The sequence below is a fragment of the Saccostrea echinata genome, unplaced genomic scaffold (assembly GCF_033153115.1).
Source record: "Saccostrea echinata isolate AGI-Se365-2 ecotype Australia unplaced genomic scaffold, CSIRO_AGI_Sech_v1 ptg000052l, whole genome shotgun sequence".
Classification (NCBI taxonomy): domain Eukaryota; kingdom Metazoa; phylum Mollusca; class Bivalvia; order Ostreida; family Ostreidae; genus Saccostrea; species Saccostrea echinata.
In genome coordinates, this window is record NW_026889801.1 from 14,477,252 (window position 1) to 14,491,944 (window position 14,693).

The following is a 14,693-nucleotide window of genomic DNA, read 5'->3' on the forward strand; positions in this document are numbered from 1 at the left end:
CAAACTTGAAACAACACTGCATAGGGATGTTTGCAAAATAATATCACAAATTGTAGTGGTGTAGTTCTTGAAAAGCAGATTTTTAAAGACTTTACCCTATATAATCTATAGATTGAACTTTGAACCCCTACTGGTACCTTACTATTGGTCCTCTTTGCCAAGTTCATAATAATATAACACCAACTTATTCATATTAAGCTTAATATGAAATTACTCAAGTGTTAACTGATTAACAGTGAATAAACGTATGTTTTTATCTCATTGAATTAAAATAAAAATGAATTTTACCTGCTTATAACAAGGACAAATAAATAAACACACACAGATCTGTTTCATATGATTCTCATATGATAATTCTCAAAATATGCATATGATTCTCATATGCAGGAACTTTCATATGTGTATCATATGTATATTGCTTCATATGATTTACATATGCGTATTCATATGATCCACATATGATTTGCCACATATGATACTCATATGATTGAATATACATATGATTCTCATATGATCCTCATATGATCTTCATATGAAAAGCAATGCATATGTGGATCATATGTGGCGAAATTGCCTATGAAGGTTTTGGAGATTACATGAAAATGTTCGTACCCCGGGTAGATATTCTTGGAGAAGAAAAACTCCTTCTAAACAAAGTCATTTGGATTTCATTTTAATATTAGAGTCCCTTTTGTCAGGTTCAGAAAAATGTACTATAGAATCTAGCTGTAGATCAGACCACTACATAATATCAAATATCTATAGCTTTAAGATAGAAAGGGGTTTATGGAAGTTTAATAACTCTTTACTACATGATGAAAAATATCTGGAATACATGATACTACATGAATGTAGTGGTTTAAAATTTTATTTCATAGCCCTCGTTTCGTAAATTATATTTTGTATCTTGATTAAACAAGACAAAATCTTTTAATTTTAATATTTTTTGTTTTGTTTTTAATTTCATTACTACATTCAGAAAGTATTTGGTGCTAATAGCATGCACAGCACGCCCAATATCCCCTAGTTCACTGGACCCTACAACCTATTGCTCCATATATCTTTTCAGTTACTGAGATTTTAATTTTGTACAATAGTTGCTGTACTTTGTGTAGAAATAGAATAAAGGTACGTAATTTATGAGAAATATTTGACATGCCTATAAATTATATTCTCAAAACTGTCATCTCACTGAAAATGACGACTGCCAAGACAAAATCAGTCATGAAAGGTCAATGACTATGTTTTTCTAGATTGACCAATTAACCTGTTTTTTTAATTGACCAATTAACCAATTGTTTAATTATCAACTCTTGAATGATACAGAGGTTTAGTATCACCTATGTAAACAACTACTTAACATATCCACTCTAGCCCCAGATATTCGCCGTTATACAAGTAAGTCAAAGCTGAATTAATTTATGCTTGATTGAAGTACATGCAAAATCAACACTTCGAGAAGCCAACCTGAAGAGTGAAAAACAATGAAATATGTGCAACACGACCCAGGACTAGGTTCGAGAGATAGAGAGCTTCGAGAAATTGGATGTTCGAAAGATTGGGAGTAAATTTGCTTATTTATAAAGAGGAAAAAAAAAACAGGAATGGGTTAAAGTTCGAGAGATAGAGAACTGCAAGAGATTGGAGTTCAAGCTATCTAAAGTCACCTGTAGTTTCTATTGTGTGTTCTACAGCGCAGTGACAAGGTTTTGTTGTTTTTTTGGGATATTTAATGTAGATCTCCTATGGATTTCATAAAGAAAATTACAATGAATGTAAATATTACAATGTAAATAATCATACTAAAGGAATAACGCACCTTTCACAAGTTGTATCAAATCAAACTGTTACGAAGTTACAAAGTATAATCAATATTCCTGTAATTACATACAATATTCTGTATCATTTACCTGATCAGGGATTACATCGACGGACTGGCCAAAATCCATTTTGTTTTCATCAAGACCTGATGGCCCAATATTCCGAATATCCTGCAATACATTCTAGCAAGTCATCACAAGGGCTTAGATGTGACCATCATCAATGAACTTTTTCCTGATATATTCCCTTCCAAGAGCCTACTTTATATTATTTTATTTGTGTTTTCTCACATTTTTGTATGTACATGTATAATTATATTTTCTCCTATTGATCTTGACAAATCCAAATATATTGGTAAAGGGTTAAAATGTTTAGAATAACCTTTACAAATAATTAGTTTACCAGTAAACCCTCTCTGTTGCATCAGTTTTTTTTCCCTTGATTTAAAAACAAAAGACCCATGGGCCACACCTCTCACCTTAGAACATTGGCTAGGAAAAAAAACAGAAATAAGTTGAGAATTGCAAAGTTCACAGGTGGGGGTGGGGGTTGGGGGCGCAAACTTGAATTTACACTTCCTGAGGATGCTTCCATATCGATATAACTAATCATGACTTTGCTGTTCTTAAGAAGAAAACTTTTAAATCTTTTACTATATATTCCTATGACAATATAAAACTAATATTATATATTCCTATGTACATCAATGTAACCCCTTGGGGGTCATGATTTGAACAAATTTGAATCTAGACTATACTACCTGAGGATGCTTCCATATTAATATGACTAATCATGGCCTTGCTCTTCTTGAGCAGAAGATTTCTAAAGATTTTTTCCTACTGTACATTGTATATACTCTTATATAAAACAATGATCGCCCTGTGATTGTGGCCCCATCCTTCCCCTGGAGGTCATGATTTGAACAAATATGAATCTAAAATACTTGAGGATCGATGCTTCGATATTAATATGACTAATTATGGCTTTGCTGTTCTTGCCAAAAAAATTTTTAAAGATTTTTTTTTCCAATTTATTCCTATGTTAAAATTGGATCACCCATTGTTGCCCCACCCTAACCCAGGGGTCATGACTTGAAATAATTTCAATCTACACTAAGTAATGAAGACTTCATATAAGTTTCAACTTTTTTGGCCCTGTGGTTCTTGACAAGAAAAAATTTTTAAAAGATACCACCAAATTTTCACTAAATCTGAATTATCTCCCCTTAAAAGAGGGTGTGGCCCTTCATTTGAACAAATTTGAATCCACTTTACCAAGAATGCATTGTGGCAAGTTTGGTTGAAATTGGCCAAGTGGTTCTGGAGAAAAAGTTGAAAATGAAAATTTTACTGACAAACAGACAGACAGACGGATACAGACAAAATGTGATCAGAAAAGCTCACTTGAACTTTCAACTCAGGTGAGCTAAAAATGCATTCTTTTAACGTGTCTTAAGAAACCTTTGGTCAGAGCTTGACATGCAGATAGGGCTGGGACAATATATCGAGATATTGATAATATTGATTCTGTGTGAGGACGATGCACATATCGATACGTATGAAGAAATACTGAAATATCGCAAAAAAAAAAAAAAAAAAAAAAAAAAAAAAAAAAAATCTGACATAATTTTCTCTGTTTACTTATCATTTTGGGTTTAATATATAAAGATAAATATGCTTAAATATAAATATAAATATGAAATACAAAGTAATTAACACTACTTGAGTAAAATAATTTTGTTTTACAACAGATATACTTCTTTGAATAAATTATTCTTATTTCTGAAGAATTTTTTTGTTCATTTCAATATAAAAAAAAATTATAACCAATTAAACATATCATGAAACATATTGTATCCTGGCTCAAATATTGTGATATGTATCGATATAGAAAAAGTTGTATCCTCTCAGCCCTATATACAGATCCCTCACTCAAAGTTAATGTTTGACCAAAATATGATCAGGTAACATTTCCCTTTTCTACTTTTAAGATACCTACCAGTAGACAAATTTATGACAAGCAGACAGGAGAGCTATGCTTTCTGTGAAAAAGAATGCAGAATACACTTCTACCACCTATGTAATTCTGATGCAGATGTACGTAATAATTAAACTGGCATGCTGTGCTCGCATAAAGTAGCATTTTAGTTTATGTAAATTTCTTCATGAATTGGAACAAAAGAGTTTTTTTCATCAAATTATAAATTTCTTCATATTACAGTTTAAAATTTTGATGGAAAAAATACGACTACTTCTTCCCATCTATAAAATAATGCCATATACCTAAACATGTTGACAATTGATAACATACCATATTGACATCTGTTTGTATATGGAACATTTTTCCACTTGCAACATACACTGCTACAGAGAATATTACAAACATAAATAATATCTTTGCAAATGCTTCCATGGAATACCTGTCAAAAAATGAAAAGAGATAGAATATACCATGCACATACTGTATCTGTGTGCAGTTTTTATCAAGTATGTTTCTAATTTTTAGGGTTGGTTTCGAATGCAGAATTGCAATTCAAATATCCACAATTTGCTCCAACAGACTAACCAGTTACCTTATATTAAAATGCACAATTTATAAATCAAACATTTATTCAATTTTATTGTTTACAAAATAGATCATCATGTATCAGCCAATTGTAGTAATTTATTTGCTGCACCAAAATATGGCTGTAATACTGCTTTTTTGGAGCTATAAAATAACTAATTTTGTTTTACCGATGCTAAATTTTTACAATTTTGAGATTCTCAGCTTTTGATTTGACTTATCCATTGTTTACAATAGATGTTCAATGTGTCACATGCTAAATTCCAGCTACCAAACTACATTGGCAAAATTACCCCCCTCCACCCCCCCTCCCCCAGTTTTAAAAAAGAAACTCTCCTTAAATATCCTTGTACCTGGTGAGAAGCTCATGTCCAAGAAGCTCATGTCCAAAACAACTTCAGATTTTGGATATTCTGTACCACCTTTGCCTTTTTCAGGAGGCTCTGACAGAGTGGGCTTAGACTCTTTATATTTTACTCCAGAAGTTTCCTTGGGTGTAAATCCTGGTACATGTAATATATGTACATGTATGAACAATGTAGTTGAAATAAAAAAAACATACATGTATAACAATTTTACTGTAAAAGAAATTGTTGAGAAGGCTAACGAAAAAGTTTCTATACCATTAAAATGCATATGTACTGAGAAAACGAGAAATATCAAAAAAATTATACAAAATCAATATATTTGTGGATGTTGTTAGACTGTTTTATCACAGTGTAAGAAATGGGTAGCTGAAATGAATATTGATTAAGATTGCAGTCAATCAAATGCTCAAAGATTCATTTACTCCTTTTTTTGTATGAACAATTTAAAAGCAGTCCCAAAAACTTGACAACTATTCAGTTTGGACGTTTGAGGTCGCATTTTATAGCAATCCTAGAACAGACCCTTAGCAATTCAAGATCAGTCTCAAATTTTGAAAATTAAGCTGTATCAATTTGAAAGCAGACTGGAATACTTCCTGGGACTGCTTGTGTGCTAGGTAGGGTTGGTTTGTACTTATCTCTAATAAATCCTTCATTCTCATACTCTATCCATTTACAGATTTCGAAAAAAAAATACTGCTGGTCAAGAGGCTCTACTTGTATATTTTTCTTTAACAAATATTTAGATTTTGTTGTTGTCTGCTGTATTTCTGGAATACTACAAGTCTAAAGAGAATGGGTAGAAAGGGGAAGGAGTTGTCTAATGATGTTAAAAAAACTGTGTGGAGACAAGGAAAGTCCATTCGAAAAGTGTCAGAATTTTTAAGAATTCCTTTTACTACCGTTTTAAGTGTTAAAAAAATGTACTGAGCAACGTGGTTAATGTGGAAAACAACAGATGAACATGATGAAGTGGCCGGCCTCCCAAAGTAACAGCTCGTGATTACCGCAGATTAGAAAGGTTGGTGAAAACAAATAGAAGGAACACTTCGCTAGATATTATAAACAAATTTAACGAAAATGTTGATTATCACGTTGCTAAATGTATGGTACAACTCCATCTTCACAAACATGGGTACTCGAGACATGTGTCTAGAAAAAAAGTTGTTGTAAATAGAGAGTAATTGGAAAAATGATTGACATGGTGTAGAGAAAAACGATGATAGTAACAATTGATAATTATTGGAGTAAAGTGATTTTTCCTGATGAATCTGAAATCATGATTGGACACAATTCTTGTGTATATGTAAGGTGCAAAAAAGACGAAGGTTGGGAAACCTGATCTAATGACAACACGACAGGGTAAGCCAAATTATGAAGTGATGATCTGAGGATGTGTAATATGAGACAGTGTGGGAACTATAGCATCTGAAAATGGCAATATTAATGCTGAGAAGTATCAGGAGATCCTTGATGAGAATGTCATTTCTCACCGAAAATTACATATTTCAGCACAATAATGCTCCACTGCATCGGGCTAGAGGCACTTAACAGTTCTTTCACAGAAATAATATCACTACAATGAGTTGGCCAGGACAGAGCCCAGACCTTAATATTGTTGAAAACCTGTGGTTGTTGATTAAAAGGAAACTTCAGACGCAAGTGGGGAGGATCGGGAGTAGGGATGACCTCTTCTGCGACATTCAGGCCCAGGGATCTTGAAACATCATAAGCTTAAGTCAAAATGTTTATGTCATTCAAAAATGTTGTAGAAGTCAAGTAGACCAAATCTGAAATATTTTTTAATAATTGAATAATGCAAGTATTGTAATCTGCAGATTTAGAGATTAATTTAATAATTAGTGAACATTTTACAGTCGATCGAAACTTTAACGTAAGTCTATGTTTCATGATCCTGGGGCCAGGGCATCTGGACTGGGACCACGAAAGACTCAGAAGCCTCTACCGATCGATTCCTAGCAGATTACTCAATGTAATTAGATTGAAAGGACATATGAAGTAATAGGTAAGTTTTATAAAATTGTTTATTAATTTTGAAAATGTCATACGTACGTTTTTAGACTGACCTACTTTCGTCGGAAATGTAAACACGCCGCCATTTTGTACGAATATTTATTGCATCATACTGTACATTCAAACAAAACCTGTACAAATTGTACCTATGCATGAAATATGCAAGCCAACAAACAAATTTACAGAACCAATTGTTTTCATCAAGATTAGGTACATGTATGAACACAGCCTTCTTACTGATATCTCTTTTTTGCTGATCCTCTCCTTCTGTCTTAGGATTTCTATCTCCTTCAAGTTCCACAGTTTCACCCAATCCCTGTTTATCTCAAAAGCTACCTGGAATGGAAAACATTTAAAACTGCTCAAGCTTAAAATTTGGTTGAATAGTCTCAGTAATATCATTATATTGCTATGGGGTTCAGTGTTTGAAACTCAGTAGTTAAATTAGCTACGTATAAACAAGTAGCTGACTGCTATAAAAATTGAATCTTCACAACATGTTTGCTCTACAAATTAATGGCTTAAAATTAAACTAGGATGAACTTGCTCAAAAACCTTCAACTTGGTCACTCATCCAGAAAATATTAGGTCATATCATGCATCAAAAGCAAGTCAGGTAGTGTGCGTGCATTTATAGATGCATCGTAATTCATAGTTCCAGGTAGGGTTTGAATTTACACTATCTAGTCATTGTTCTGAAGAGTCTGAGAGTGTTCCTCCTTTGATACATCATCCAATTGCAACTTTGATCTAAGTAGGACTTGAAGATACGGTGGAATAGACTTGCTTTCAAAACTTTAACCTAGTCTGTCATCCAAAAAAAATGTAGGTCAAATACAGCATCTGAAGCAAGTCAGATTTGGTTCAGATAGGCCTTATGCTGGTTCTTGATAATGGACCTGATCCAAAACCTTTACCCTGGTAACTCATCTAGAAAATGTAGGTCAAATCTAGCATCTTAAATAACTCTGGTAGTGTGCATTCCTTGATACAACATCAATGCAAGTTTGGTTCAGGACGGCCTCATGCAGTAGTTTCTTGGTAATGGAGCTGCTCCAAAAACTTAAATGACCTTGACACTCATCCACAAAATGATTTCGGTCAGATCCAGCACACAAAGTAAGCCTTGTAGTGTCCATCCTTATACGTTTCAACATCCATGCAAATTTGGTCATTATAATAGGAATTATAGAAACTGGGAAATGGGACACTCAAAAAAACTTTAAATAATAAGCTCCAAGAACATTAACCTGGTCATTCTTAAGGTCAAACTGAGGAATCTAAAACTTTTCATTGATACAATGAAACATACTAGAAGCAATGTCCATGCATCTGTGATCAATATAGGGCACAAAAGTACTTGAAAAAATCTACACCAAACACTTTAACCTGGGATGTCGACATCAAAGGAGTTACATAAGCTCCCCAAAAACTTTGATGAGATGAGTTTAAAATCATTCAATTTGAGAAGACTAGTTAAAAAGATTCATGTGGATTCACTGATGAAAATGAGAAAAAAGATATTAGATGAATAAGACAAACAAAGTATCGTACCATTTTCTTGTTTCTTTGGATTGTCCACATCCCCTTCAGTTATTTGTTCTCTTAATGGAATGACTTCTGGAACTGAAATTTGAAATGCAACTGAAAATGCATGAAAAACTAGAAATATGTCCCTAGGACATGAATGCCCCGCCGAGGGTATATTAGTAATGCAACATTTTAACACAAATTGAGAAAAGTGAGGTCAAGGTCAAAGGAAAGGTCACGGTGAAAAAATATTGATGCAGTTGAATAACTTACATCAGTATGTATCAGCATATGACGTTTGACACTAATTAAAGAAAAGTGAGGTCAAGGTCAAAGGAAAATTCAAGGTCAAAAATTGTTGATGCAGTTGAAGAGGATACATCAGTATGTATTAGCATATGAAGTTTGATAAAAATATTATGAATGGTTTCTTTAAAACTGAGCTAAACACTAATTTAAGAAAAGTGAGGTCAAGATCAAAGGAAAGGTCAAGGTCAAAAAATATTGATGCAGTTGATTAGCTCTCATCAGTATGTATCAGCATATGAAGCTTGACACTAATTTAAGAAAAGTGAGGTCAAGGTCAAAGGAAAGGCCAAGGTCAAAAAATGTTGATGCAGTTGAATAGCTCTCATCAGTATGTATCAGCATATGAAGTTTGATAACACTATCTTGAATGGTATCTTTAAAACTGAGCTAAACACTAATTTAAGACAAGAAGCCCATGGGCCACATCGCTCACCTGAGCACATTGGCAAGGCAAAAGCACAAATCAATTCAGTATTGAAAAGATTACGGGGGTGGGGGGGGGGGCTTGAATTTTAAAATACCTGATGATGCTTCCATGTCAATATAACAAATGGCTTTGTTGTACTTGAGAAGATTTTTAAAAAAATCTCCAATATATTCCTTTGTAAAAATTTGATCCCCCATTGTGGCTCCTCCCTATCCCAGGGGTCATCATTTTAACAAACTTGAATCTACACTACCTGAGGATGCTTCCATATCAATATGATTAAACATAACATTTCTGTTCTTGAGAAGAAATAAATTTCTATATGTTCTTATGTAAAACTTTCGATCCCCCTATTGGGCCCCACCCTACCCTCGGGGGTCATCATTTGAACAAAATTGAATTTACACTACCTGAGGATGCTTCCATATCAAAATGACTAATCATGGCTTAGCTGTTCTTCATCAGAAGATATCTTCCTATATATTTCTATTTCAGACTTTGATCCTCCATTGTGGCCCCACCCTACCCCAGGGGTCATGATTTGAACAAACTTTAATCTACACTACCTGAGGATACTTCCACACAAATATGATCAATCAGGGCTCTGCTGTACCTGAGAAGAAGATTTTTAAAGACTTTTTTCTATATATTTCTATGTAAAACTTTGATCCTCCATTGTGGCCCTGCCCTACCCCCGAGGGGGTCAGGATTTGAATAAATATGAATCTACACTACCTGAGGATGCTTTCATATAAATATGACCAATTAGGGCTTTGCTGTTATTGAGAAGAAGATTTTTAAAGATTTTTCCTATATATTTCTATGTAAAACTTTGATCCTCCATTGTGGCCCCGCCCTACCCCCGGGGGTCATGATTTGGACAAACTTGAATCTACACTACCTGAGGATACTTCCATATAAATATGATCAATTTGGGCTTTGCTGTTATTGAGATGAAGATTTTTAAAGATTTTTCCTATATATTTCTATGTAAAACCTTGATCCTCCATTGTGGCCCCGCCCTACCCCCGGGGGTCATGATTTGAACAAACTTGAATCTACACTACCTGAGGATGCTTCCATATAAATATGACTCATGATGGCTTTGCTGTTCTTGAGAAGAAGATTTTTAAAGATTTTACCTATATATTTCTATGTAAAACTTTGATCCTCCACTGTGGCCCCGCCCTACCCCCCGGGGTCATGATTTGAACAAACTTGAATCTACACTACCTGAGGATACTTCCACATGAGTTTCATCTTCCCTGGCTTTGTGGTTCTTGAGAAAAAGATTTTTAAAAGATGCTATTAATTTTTCACGAATTCTTTATTATCTCCCCTTGAAAGAGGGTGTGGCCCTTCATTTGAACAAACTTGAATTCCCTTCACCCAATGATACTTTGTGGCAAGTTTGGTTGAAATTGGCCCAGTGGTTCTTGAGAAGAAGTCGAAAATGTGAAAAGTTTACAGACGGACGGATGGACAGACAGACAGCTAGACAGCTAGACAGACGGACAGACGGACTACAGACATATGATCAGAAAAGCTCACTTGAGCCTTTGGCTCAGGTGAGCTAAAAAGTGAGGTCAAGGTCAAAAGAATGGTCAAGGTCATAAAATGTTGATGCAGTTGAATAGCTTACATCAGTATGTATAAACATATGAAGTTTGATTACTATCTTGAATGGTATCTTTAAAACTGAGCTTAACACTAATTTAAGACAAGATGCCCATGGGCCACAACGCTCACCTGAGTCAATATGGCCCTGCTGTTCTACGTCAGCAGATTTCTCCTATATATTCATATTTAAAACTTTGATCGCCTGTTCTAGGCACACCCTACCCCCAGGTGCCATGTTTTGAATGGAATTGAATATAAACCTGATGAGGATGCTTCTATATTCATTTAACTAATCATGGTTTAATGTTCTTTAAAACGGAATTTTAAAGATGTCTAACACCCTACCGGGGGGGGGGGGGTCATGATTTGAACAAATTTGAATGTACACTACCTGAGGATGCTTCCATATCAATATGACTAAACATGGCTTTGTTGTTCTTGAGATTGAAGAAGATTTTTACAGATATTTCCTATATATGTTCTTTTGTAAAACTTCGATCCCCCATTATGGCCTCACCCTACTACTGGAGGATGCCTTGAACAAACTTGAATCTACAATACTTGGGGATGCTTCCATATCAATATGACTAATCATGGCTTTCCTGTTCTTGAAAAGATTTTTAATATATTCCTATGTAAAACTTTGATCCCCCATTGTAGCCCCACCCTATCCCCGGGGGTCATGTTCTATACAAACTTGATTCTACACTACCTGAGGATGACTCCCTATTAATATGACTAATGGTGGCTTTGTTGTTCTTGAGAAGAAGATTTTTTTTTCTATATATTCCTATATAAAACTTTGATCCCTCACTGTGGCCCCACCCTACCCCGGGGGTCATAATTTGAACAAATTTGAAACTACACTACTTGAGGATGATTCCATATCAATATGACTAATTGTGGCTTTGTTGTTTTTGAGAAGAAGATTTTTAAAGATTTTCCCTATATATTCCAATATAAAAGTTTGATCCCCCATTGTGGCCCCACCCTACCCCGGGGGTCATGATTTGAACAAACTTGAATCTACACTACCTGAGGATGATTCCCTATCAATATGACTAATTGTGGCTTTGTTGTTCTTGAGAAGAAGATTTTTAAAGAAATTTCCTATATATTCCTATGTAAAACTTTGATCCCCCATTGTGGCCCCACCCTATCCCCGAACAAACTTGAATCTACCCTATGTAATGAAGGTTTCACATAATTTTAAACTTTTCTGGCTCAATGGTTCTTGAGAAGAAGATATTTAAAAGATGACACTAAATTTTCACAAATTCTTAATTATCTCCCCTTGGAAGAGGGTTTGGCCCTTCATTTGAACAAATTTGAACCCCCTTTACCCAAGGATGCTTTGTGGCAAGTTTGGTTGAAATTGGCCCAGTAGTTCTGGAGAAGAAGTCAAAAATGTGAAAAGTTTACAGACGGACGAACAGAAGGACGGAAGACGGACATGACAAACACTATATGCCCCGGCCATATTCATGGCGGGGCATAAAAAAACAAGACGCATCTGCATATTATTATAGGAAATACATGACGCACTTCTTTAAGGTCACTAGCAAAGGGTACAAATGTACTAAAATCTGAATTCAACTCCAAGCAACTGCTGCAAAGTCTAACTTATATAATGGAAGAGACGTATTGTAGAGCAAAAAAAAATTGACAATGAACTAAAAAGTCAGAAGCTCGAATCATACAAGGAGACTGTGGTTTATCAAATGAATGTGAAAAGTTAAGATTATGATCAGGGTTGGAAGACTGTCTTTTCAAAGAATTAATTCTTTGATTTTTTGGTGATGTATATTCTACTTGTAATATGTTTGAGATGCATATGCCTCAGTAACTAACATAAATTCAGATTCGATGTCAAATTTATGCTACAAAGAAATTGTGAAAGATACACAATTTCATTCCTGAACAACTTAACAAACACAGTGAGGTATACATGTATTTCAAAAACATCAGTGTTTCACAATCACCTATTTTGTAAGCAGTGATTCATTTTGAATATGGTTATCATGGGTCCAAAGGACCCCTCTTAATGACAACAATGAGTCCTATGCCAAAATCAATGCGTCCAAATCCAAGGGTACTGTTTTTGTTTTTTGTTTTTTTAACTAGATATTACAGAGGAAATTCTGGTGAAAAAAATAAGAAAGGGTATTGCACAAATGTGCACATGTTTTATTGAAGCTGTGAGTGGTTTATACTTTTACTATCAATTAGAAGTAAAAATACATGAAATAATATTGTCAATTGTCCTTGGTGCTATTTTTAGATCGTAAATACGATCTCGCACAATCAGTATGGTATCAGTCATAAAATGCACAGAAGCAGAATGAAGTAAAGAAAGTTTTGTTTTTTTTTTCTAAATGAAATATTGTCAGAAAGAAAAATGATCAAATTTTATACTTCTTAGCTTCTAAGGAAAAAATTAAAAAGATACAGGTCACAGCTTTACAAAGCTATATAGTATATAAATACGCTTCAGAAAAATTCCACAGTAGACATAATCGAACTATGCTATCTAACTTTCAAATATTTCCTGATAATTGCTTGTTATAACTGCAAATTAACAGTGAATTATAAAATCTGACCTGTTGTTGGCAACCTTATACCTGTTAAATTATAAATTTTACGCATCCATTGGGATGCACATTTATTGAAATAATGAGTCCTGAGCAAAATTTCTGCGTAATTTACGCAGGACACAGACCAAAATGAATCACTGTGTAAGATTCATTTAACTGAGAGAAAAATACTTATAGAGGTATTGCATTGAAGTTTCTTAACTGTGTTTAAAAAAAATGTTGATTATGGTGCAATGCCATGCCAATTTTTAACTTTACGATTTTAGTGAAACAAAAAAAGTATTAAAAATGTTCCTGCAATTTTCTGAGACAACCTAGGTACTTGCATACACTTTTTATAATGCCATCTTTATGAAAGATTTCTTGCGAAGTGTCAAAGGTCAACTGTTTCATAGTTCTTGGATCAATGCAATGTATTAAACAAACCATTATCTTTGCAAATTATTTGTATAAAGTAAGTGAAGTGACCATGATCATAAAATCTTGATTTGCAATATTTTAAACACTTCAGAAACATGTGTAAAGTTATGATAAATGATCTTTTTGTTAATACAGGAATAAATAGTCATGATAGTTGAAATTAAAGCAGAGAAAGCTGTATAATTTCAACTGTGTTCAATCTGATTGAGCTTTAGAGCTATTTAGATGATGAAGCCTACATGTATGTGAAGCAAAAATAATATGTCATTAATATAGAGTCACTATGACTTTATGAAATCTCAGAATACTAGTCTCTTCAACTAAATTATATAATTCCTACCTGAAGCTGATGCCATTTTATCAACATCTTCAGAGGAAAGTCTAAGCTGATCTTCCAAGGAAATCTCAGGCTTTTCTATGACAAAAAAGAAAATGAAAATGATATCATAATAAAATCAATCAACATTTAGAAAATTTATCTATAAGTACCAACGTACATGCACTCTTCAGAAGTGTACTTTCAAAAATAAAATACGTACTACATGTACCAATGAAAAAAAAAATCTGTATTAAAAAATCAAACATAAGAATTTATAATAATTATTTATAAAAAAAAAAAAAAAAAAAAAAAAAAAAAAACAAGATGTGTTTGTGAAACACTATGCCCCGATGGTAACACAATTCTGGAGTGGGACAAGGACTACAGTGCAATAGTTATGGCCAATGTTAAAGTTTTTCAAATGTAGGTCAAAGGTCACAGTTGAGGTCACATGATCAAAAATTTCTGTACCAATGGAAAGGATTGTCATAATGAACACTTGTGTCAAATATTTAAGCCTTACCCTTGACAGCGCAATAGTTATGGGCTAATTTAAAGTTGACAACAGACAGACAAACAAACACACAGACAAACAGACATACAGGACAAAAACAATATACCCCTGGGATCTTTCGATCCAGGGCATAAAAATGCCTGGGAGACTGAACCCATATTACTGTATATTA

General features: G+C 33.9%; 1 long non-coding RNA gene across 1 annotated transcript; it reads right to left on the reverse strand.

Moving 5' to 3' along the window:
• Positions 1-4,809: 4,809 nt before the first annotated feature.
• Positions 4,810-14,097, reverse strand: LOC133204130 (uncharacterized). Its single transcript, XR_009723551.1, has 4 exons — positions 14,029-14,097; positions 8,343-8,414; positions 7,026-7,124; positions 4,810-4,889 (listed from the first exon to the last, which is right to left on the reverse strand). It is a non-coding gene; the product is annotated as an uncharacterized LOC133204130 (long non-coding RNA).
• Positions 14,098-14,693: the final 596 nt, after the last annotated feature.